We start from the raw sequence: 7,451 nt of genomic DNA on the forward strand, positions 1-7,451 counted from the left end.
AATTTGAGAGAATGTACCCTAACATGCTGGGTCTCAATTTCTCGTTTGACCAAATAGCCAAATATCTTCTTAACTTTCAATCTATTATTCGAGTTTTTTTAAGGATCGTATTTTTTTAAAACTCTTAAAAGTTTTCAATCTTCGACATTAAGACATTAACTAATCAACTAGGTATCAATTTTTGGGCGTTACAAGGGTGCTAATCCTTCCTCATACGTAACCGACTCCTGAACCCATTTTTCTAAATTTCGTGGACCAAAATCATTGTTTTAATAAAATTAAATCGTTTATTAAAAACAACCATTTTTCAAGGTGATCCGATCACACCTTATCAAAAAAGGATTGGTGGCGACTCCCGTTTTTTTGTTTTCATTTTCAAAATCCAAGTCGACCCCGTTTCATCAAAAAAAATGGTGTCAACAATGATAGCATTTAAAACATAATTTAAAATGCTATTTAAACGTACGAACTTACCTCGACGATAAAATGTAGAAACGGAGTCGATTAATCTGAAGCTTTCTTTTTGCCCTGATCTAAAGTCATACGAGGTCTATCTTGATCTAAATGAATAAATTCAATTAATCCATTCTATTCAATTCAATCCAAATTCACACTTTTGCAAAATTACACGTTTGCCCCTAATGTTTTGATATCTTTACAAATTAGTCCTTAAGCTTGTAAAATGAAATTTATGCAATTTCATCCCTACCCAAGCCTAGCCAAATTTCATATAAGCTCATAGCAGCCCACACATTCATCATTTTACAAATTACACCATGAATAACTCTCATTTTTCAATTTAATCCCTTACTGACAATTTCATCAAAAAGCACTTAACAAAAGTTGTTTATCTAACAACAAAGTTTCATTTTCTTCCATCAAACATCACAAAAAACATGTATACATTCATGGAGAACCCTACTCTTTTAACTTTTTTGAAAATTAGTCCCTGGGTTAGCTAGATTAAGTTACAACTCCTCCAAAAACATAGAAATCATTAAAAGCGGGATGAAAAAAATGCTTACATGCACAAGGTAGCCTAGTTAAACCTTCAAATCACTAAAAATGGTGTTTTCTTTCTTCAAATATTGCTGGAAACCAAGTGAGAAAGATGATACCAAATTTTTTGTTTTGTTTAATTAATCTTATTTACTTATTTACTACTTTAACCTATGTTTTTAACTTTAAAAATCATTTAAACTATGTTCAAATATGTCCAACAACTAAACAATGGTCTAATTACAACATAATCCCTTTAGCTTATAGAACTCAAGTTTTGTACCTTTTTCAATTTAGTCCTTTTGATCAAATTAAGCATGCAAACTGTAAAATTTCTTAACAAAATTTCTATACGATACTACTAATATACTATAGACATTAAAATAATAATAAAATAATTATTCACGCATCAAATTTGTGTTCCCAAAACCACTATTCTTATTTCACTCAAAACGGGCTGTTACAACTCTTCCCCCTAAATGAATTTTTGTCCCTGAAAATCTTATCAGAAAAAGAGGTTTGGATACTATTTTCTCATAGCTTTCCTGGTTCTCAAATGGCCTATTCTAGTAGCCCATTCTTCAATGATGTTAGAAATAGTGGTTTCGAGGTCACCAAATTCGACGAGTAAGTTTGTTAATATTCTTATTTAATATTTATGAGTCAAATGTGACTTTGAAAAGGTTTTTAATTTGATAATTTATGTTATTTAAGCGGTTTATTAAGTTTGAGTGGTAAAACCTTAAGGTAAAGTGGTTTTAGAAAATAAGGTATCGAAACCTCATTTTATAAGCAAAGTTGTAAATATTTTTATAAATATTGTCATTAAAGTAGTACTAAAGTTTCGTTGAAAATTTTTCACGTTTCGATAGTTAATTAATTAAAAGGTCTACATCGTAAAAGATGTAAAATTTGATCACTATTTGATTTGAGTGATTAGATGGTTAATTGAATAAAGAATAAAAAAATGATGACTATTAAATGGACAAAATGGTAATTTGATAATTAAATTAAATAAAATAAAAACTAAAATGTTATATCATCATTTTCACGTCTTCTTTACGAATTGAAAGAAGAAAGCAACCATGGTTATACCTTTAAGCTTTGGCCATACTTTGGATGATGCATGTAAGTCCTATTTAGCCCCGTTTTTAATAATTTTTATGTTTTTGAGATCGTTGCAACTAGGTCCAGCTAGCCCGTACCTTCGATTTTGAAACTGTTAAAGATTTTTAATGTTTTCATTGATGAATTTAGTGATTTTTTATTTTAAATGATGAATTTGAAATATTTTTATTTAAAAGTATTTTATTAAGTGTTTTTCATGAATTTTCTAATTAGGGACTAAATTATTAAAATAGTAAAAGTATATGGATTTGATGTGATATTGTTACAATAGTGGATTTCTTTGGATGCCATAAGTATTTTACTAGGCTCAATTTTGGGTAAAAATGGTTAATTTGCATGTTTTATGCTTAGGGACTAAATTGAATAAAAGTAAAACTTTAGGTGTAATTTTGTAAAATGTTAAAAATGACAAAATTGCATAAAATACATTGTTTTACTATCTAAATTACGAGATTGAATGAAATTATTAATTTAGATCAAGATCGGGTGGAAAATCGAGGAGAATAGAAAATTACCAAAATGCCCCTGTGCTTTGACATTTCTGCAATTTTACCAGGTAAGTTCGTATGAACTGTACTATGTATGATGTTGATTAGATCAAATTTTATTATATGATTTTATTGAAAATGAATCAATATATATATGTTTATTATACAATTTATCGAGTAAAGAAACGATGAAAAATTTAACGACGTACGATGACTATCGAGCCCCGTTTGAACCTTAGGAATATATAGGATACAAGTGACATGTCACTAGGGTTACCATGTTTTGGGTGCTGGTCCTAAATGTCCTACCGGTGGCTGAGTTCCAATATGTGTTACAAATATTTGACAGCTTGTGTGAGCAGCACTGTGTAGCTATGTTCCGACCAACAGCTTGTGTGAGCAAACCCATTTATGGATCGAGAGAAAGCATATATGTAAAGGAAAAGGAAAGAAATGGTTTTGACCATATGTTAGCAAACAGTGTGCGAGATTCCTGCATATTCGATATTATTCTAAGTGGTTCAACGGGCATACAAAGGGAAGGAACGATAGGTGTTCCTATTGGAAATGTCATGAAAGTATAGAAAGGTATGAGTTGTTGATGATTAAAGTGTGTATAGCCATGTTCATGACAAGTATGAATGCTTATATGCTATATTCATGAAAGTTATTTTATCATGTGGTGATTTTTGCCAAGTTATGAGTTTAATCATGAACTTGTGACTATGGTTAATGCTATGTTTATGTCTTATGTGTTATGCAAATGAAAAGGTAAGTGTTCAATATGAATTAAGATATGTATGCTTGAAACTCATTGAAATGGTGATACATAGAAAACATGATATGTTATGAGATGGATGATAAATCTAATTGAATTATGCTCAAGTATAATGGTTATCCATGTCAAATTCATATGAATCATGTTTAAATGAACTTACATGTTTTGTTGATGTGCTTAAGCTTATGCCAAGCTTGTGAAATAATTGATGTTTATGATTATGCTTGTACTATGCAAATGAAACGGGTAAGAAAATGAATGAAACGGTAAGTGCGTAATTGAAATGCATTATAACGTATTTATATGTGAGAAATTTTATGTATACTATGAATGAATATACCTATAATATGGATAAATACACTAAGTCAAGAATTGATAATGTCGTTTAGGCTTATGATAAGCATTGGGAGCGGAATAGAAAGTAACTAAATTGAAAGGTGTATAATCTTATAGAAAGGTTGATGGTTATACATTCGTCCCATAAAATCATTTCATGTTATGAATTATAAATATATGCGACATTAATGAATTTAATCATTTATGAGTCGATAATCATATAGATTTATGAATTTTGGCATTGGCATAGGGCTATGTCTATTCTAATAAGTTTATTATCGAAATGGAAATTTATGCTTAAAGTTTATACGAGCTTACTAAGCATACATTGCTTTCGTAGTTATATTTCTCTTACTTTATAGATTATCGAAAGCTCGATCGGGTTGGAAACTAGTCAGAGGTCCATCACATTATCCATTGACTATATCGGTAGATTTTAGTGATTTTGAGTCATGATTATAACGGCATTTATAAGTGTTTTGTGTTTGAAGAAATGGTCATTATATATATGACTTGTAAATTTGGGACTTTAATTGATGAATAGGTTGTTATGTTGGCATGTAAATGTGATGCTATAATTGTTAACATTTTGGTATTTTAGTGCTTAAATGGTGAATGATGGAATGGTAAGTTAAATGCATGCTATGAAATGTCATTTTGATATGCTTGAAGATTGTCATTGAGTTATGGTTTGATATGGAAATAGATAGTGGGTATTGAGTAGATAAATAGCTATTATGGTAAGTTTGGATGTGGTTGGCATATGTCCAAGTTTTCTAAGGTTTAGTGATGATAGTTGTTGAATGGTCAAATTGGTATATTTGAGTATGATTGGTATGTTAACATTGTGGTAAATGTTGGTATAGAATTTGTTCCAATGGTTGGTTGATTTATGACTAAAATTAGCAAATGTATAATCAAGTTTGATTGTTGTGATTGAGCTACCTTTTAGGCATATTGGTTGTATGATTAAATACTATGATCATCTAGCTTGAATATGCATGTGTTAGGTACAATTTGGCTGCATGAAAATAGGTGATTTTGGCTTGTGCAAGTGACCAAGTTTTGGGTGAGGAAAATGGCTTGAAAATGACCTATTTTTCGTCCACACGACCTAAGACACGGGCGTGTGTCTCAGCTGTGTGTGACACACGGCCATGCGACACGGCTGTGTGCCCCCTATAGGTTTTTAAAGGTTGCATTTCGAGAGTGACACGGCCTAGCACACAGACATGTGGCTTGGCTGTGTGAACCAAGTTAGAGAGCTACACGGGGACAGACACGGACTAGGACATGGCCGTGTGTCCCTACTTAGAATGCCTAGACGGCCTAAGACACGGGCGTGTGTCTTAGCTGTTTGAGTCACACGGCCTGGCCACACGGCCGTGTGACCCCTGTAGTATGATTTTTTCTATCTTTTGCCATGAAATTCTAAATTTTTTTGATTTAGTCACGAATCTTTTCTAAAATGTTTCTAAGGCCTCGAGGGCTTGAAAAAGGGACGTTATGCATGTGTTTGAATGGAATATGATGTATTTTATAAATGATTGTAATTGAATGTTTTAAGTTAAATTTTTTTGATAATGCTTCATAACCCTATTCCAGCGACGGATACGGGTTAAAGGTGTTACACCTCCTCTATCCCGTTTCATTGCCAGAGAACTTTCACTAAATATATGTTTTTATTTCTTAATTCTTTAACCTGTCAAGCTATGATTCTGATTGGTTCTTCGTTATAGGATATATCAGGCTAAATCTGAACATCCGCTGGTGAGATAACATGTGAAGAGTCTAAGCGATACCATCGTAACATTAATACATGAAACACATTATGAATATTTTCCAACTCCGACGAAAAAGCTAAACAATATGCTACTGGCTCGAAAATTTCAATAATCTCATATTGCCCGATACATCGCGGACTTAGCTTTCCATTACAATTGAAACGAAGAACTTTTTTTCAGGGCGATACTTTCAAGAATACTTTATCGTCGACTTCAAATTCAATAGCTTTACGTTTTAAATCTGCATACGATTTCTATCAATCTGATGCTGCTTTCAAACTATCTCAGATTACTTTCACTTTTTCTTCAGTCTCTCGAATCAAATCAACCCCGTGAATCTTTTTCTCACTGAGCTCAGTACAATACAACAAAGTTCAACATTTACGACCATACAAAGCTTCATATGGTGCCATCTTTATGCTTGATTGATAACTGTTATTGTATGTGAACTTAACTAATGGTAAATATTTCTCCTAGTTTCCTTCAAATTCTAAAACGCAACATCGAAGCATCTCTTCGAGTACTTGACTTATTCGTTTGGACTGACCATTTTTCTGAGTATGGAAAGCAGTGCTAAAATGTAAACGCGTACCTAGAGCCTCCTGTAACTTGCATCAGAATTGTCATGTAAACTGCAGATCTCTATCCAAAATAATGGAAACTGGTAGCCCGTACAATCTGACAATCTTAGCAACATATAGCTCAGCTAATCTCTCAAGAGAATAATTTGTATGTATTGGAATAAAATGTGCAGACTTTGTCAGACGATCAACGACAACCCAAATTTCATCTCTCTTCCTCGGAGACAAGGGTAATCCCGATACGAAATCCATGGTGACACGCTCCCATTTCCACTCTGGTATCATCGTTGGCTGTAATAAACCAGAAGGTACTTGATGTTCAACTTTAACTTAATGACATACTAAACATCTCGATACAAACTCAGAAATTTCTCGTTTCATACCCAGCCACTAGTACATTTGTTTCAAGTCACTGTACATCTTATTGCTACCAGGATGAATAGATAAACTACCACTATAAGCCTCATGCAAAATCTTCTGGACGAGATTTGAATTACTCGGAACACAAATTTTGCCTCTGAAGGATAAACAATCATCGGATCCAATCTAAAAATCTGAATCAAAAGTCGACTCACTCTGTTTCCGTTTAGCTAACAATGCATCATCATGTTTTTGAGCCTTGCAAATCTATTGTAAAAACACCGGTCTAGCCTTTAACTCAACTAAGATCGAACCATCATCAAACAACGTCAATTGCGCATTCAACGCTCACAAAGCAAATAAAGATTTTCTACTCAAAGCATCAGCGACTATATTAGCTTTACCCGGATGATAATCTATAATCAAATCATAATCTTTCAATAGCTCGAGCCACCTACGCTATCTCAGATTCAAATCTTTTTGCGACATTAAACAGTTCAAACTTTTTTGATCTGTAAAAATGCAACACTTTTCATCGTATAAATGGTGTCGCCAAATCTTCAACGCAAACACAATAGTTGCAAGCTCCAAATCGTACATTGTATAATTCTTTTCGTGTGGCTTTAACTGTTTGGAAGCATAAGCTATCACTTTGCCTTCTTGCATCAGAACATAGCCTAAACCATTCAAAGATGCATCACTGAAAATCACAAACTCTTTACCCGACTCAGGCTGAACTAACACCGGTGCCTTGGTCAACAATGCTGACATTTCTTAGACCATTCAAACTTCACATATTTTTGCAATAATCTCATCATTGGTGTAGTAATCATCGAGAATCCCTTTATGAACCTTCTGTGATACCCAGCTAGTCCCAAAAAAATCTAACCTCGGATACATTTCTCGAAGGTTTCCAATCAACAACAGCTGAAATCTTGCTCGGATCAACTCTGATGCCTTCGGCTGATAGAACATGTCCCAAAAATCCAACTTCCCG

The sequence above is a fragment of the Gossypium raimondii genome, chromosome 1, assembly GCF_025698545.1.
Source record: "Gossypium raimondii isolate GPD5lz chromosome 1, ASM2569854v1, whole genome shotgun sequence".
NCBI lineage: Eukaryota > Viridiplantae > Streptophyta > Magnoliopsida > Malvales > Malvaceae > Gossypium > Gossypium raimondii.